Raw genomic sequence first — 2,427 nt, forward strand, 5'->3', positions numbered from 1 at the left:
TCTTCTTCCCCCAGATTTATATACTGAGCATGACGTCACATGGTATGGAATATCCCTTTGGCCAGTTTGGGTCAGCTGTCCTGGCTGTGCCCCCTCCCAGCTCCTTGTGCACCTCCAGCCTTCTCAGTCGGTAGAGCATGGGAAGCTGACAAGTCCTTGACTAGCGTAAACACTACCTAGCAACAACTAAAACATTGGTGTGTTATCAACTTTGTTCTGGTCCTAAATCCAAAACACAGCACTGTACCAGCTCCTAGGAAGGAAATTAACTCTATCCCTGCCGAAACCAGGACAGTATCCACCCCTTATTCTATACCATCTACGTCATGCTGAAGTCCCGTATTTTCCAGTGCAACCTCATTAACCAACCACCCCGCTTTCCATCCTTTGATATAACATACAGATATCATTCCCTTAGTCTATGGACCACCCTTGTGGAATGTCTGTAAAATGTCCAGAAATGTCCGTGAAATATCCATTGAGTTCATTTAGTCTGTGACTTTGGGCTCCATCTGTGATGGTGGTCACTCAGGCCAGGAGAGGTGGTGTGTTGCGTGGAGTTACTGGGTACCAAAGCCAGCTCAGGTCAGGTCACTGCTGCACTTGCACTGCTTCTTGTAAGGCTTGTCCTCCACTTGTTCGGGTGGTTCCTGCTATAGTAATTCCTATAACACGCAACTCAAATCATGGGTTACAACGATTTAAAGGTATTTCCATTACAATCTCCACCCCTGGTCCCTTTGGGCCAGGTTATAGGGTTTAACATTGCAATGAACTCCTCCCCTTGCTCCTAGCCTGGCTAGCAACAAGGGGTTTCTGCTATAGTAATTCCTATAACATGCAACTCAAATCATGGGTTACAACAATTTAAAGGTGTTTCCATTACAATCTCCACCCCTGGTCCCTTCGGATCAAACCATAGGGTTTAACATTGCAATGAACTCCTCCCCTTGCCCCTGCTCTGGCTTGGACTTATCCACAGACTGCAGTCCCTTAGGGTAGTACCTGCTCCAAGTGGAGCCTTATCTATGAGCCACAGTCTCTCCAGGGGTACGCCTGCTGCGGCATAGACTTATCCACAGTCACTTTGAGATGCACCTGTTCCAGCACGGCCTTCTCCATGGGCCACAATATCTTCAGAGATATACCTGCTCCAGCGTGGCCTTACTCGCAGCCACAGTCCCTTCAGAAGTCAACCTGCTGTAGCACAAATGTAACCGCAGCCACAGACGCTTCGAGATGTACCTGCTCTGGCATGGGCTTATCCACAGCCACAGACGCTTTGGGGTGTCCTGCTCCCGCATGGACTCATCCACAGGTCACAGTCCCTTCGACTCGAGTTCACACTGGAGTTCCAGCCTGTCCAGTACAGCAGCACAGAAACAGCAGCGATGCCCTGGCCATCTGCCAGCCCAGGCACATCGCCATTGCGTTATCAAAATGTTCCCAGGCACAGCAGAATACGATGATAAGCAGTACAGCAAGCAGCGAAAGCAAAAAGCAGCCACTAACAAGCACTAGACTCTAATATACAGTAAGGGAAGCAAGCCCCCTGGCAAGCACAGGAGCCTGCCAATTAATAGCTAAACAGCTATAACAGGTATAAATTTGATCTAGCACATTCCAATCAAACCTGTCATTATCTCGAACCCTTCGTGCCCCACGTTGGGTGCCAAAAAGGACTGTTGTGGTTTAATCTCAGTTGGCAACTAAGCACCACGCAGCCGCTCGCTCACTCCCCCCCGGTGGGATGGGGGAGAGAATCGGAAGGGTAAAAGTGAGAAAAACTCGTGGGTTGAGATAAAGACAGTTTAATAGGTAAAGCAAAAGCCACGCACGCAAGCAAAGCAAAACAAGGAATTCATTCACTACTTCCCATGGGCAGGCAGGTGTTCAGCCACCTCCAGGAAAGCAGGGCTCCATCACGCGTAACGGTTACTTGGGAAGACAAATGCCATCACTCCGAACGTCCCCCCCTTCCTTCTTCTTCCCCCAGATTTATATACTGAGCATGACGTCACATGGTATGGAATATCCCTTTGGCCAGTTTGGGTCAGCTGTCCTGGCTGTGCCCCCTCCCAGCTCCTTGTGCACCTCCAGCCTTCTCAGTCGGTAGAGCATGGGAAGCTGACAAGTCCTTGACTAGCGTAAACACTACCTAGCAACAACTAAAACATTGGTGTGTTATCAACTTTGTTCTGGTCCTAAATCCAAAACACAGCACTGTACCAGCTCCTAGGAAGGAAATTAACTCTATCCCTGCCGAAATCAGGACAAAAAGCCACCATATTGCATGCTGCCAAAGGTCTTAAAACCAGTGACTGTCCTTCTCAGCTGCGCTGCTGGTTTATGGACACTCCTTACAGCTCTGCTATGTGGCTTCTCTGAACAAGAGCAGATCACTGCTTATAAGCCCACAGCAGAGGA

This window comes from Aptenodytes patagonicus, chromosome 3, assembly GCF_965638725.1.
Source record: "Aptenodytes patagonicus chromosome 3, bAptPat1.pri.cur, whole genome shotgun sequence".
NCBI classification, from domain to species: domain Eukaryota; kingdom Metazoa; phylum Chordata; class Aves; order Sphenisciformes; family Spheniscidae; genus Aptenodytes; species Aptenodytes patagonicus.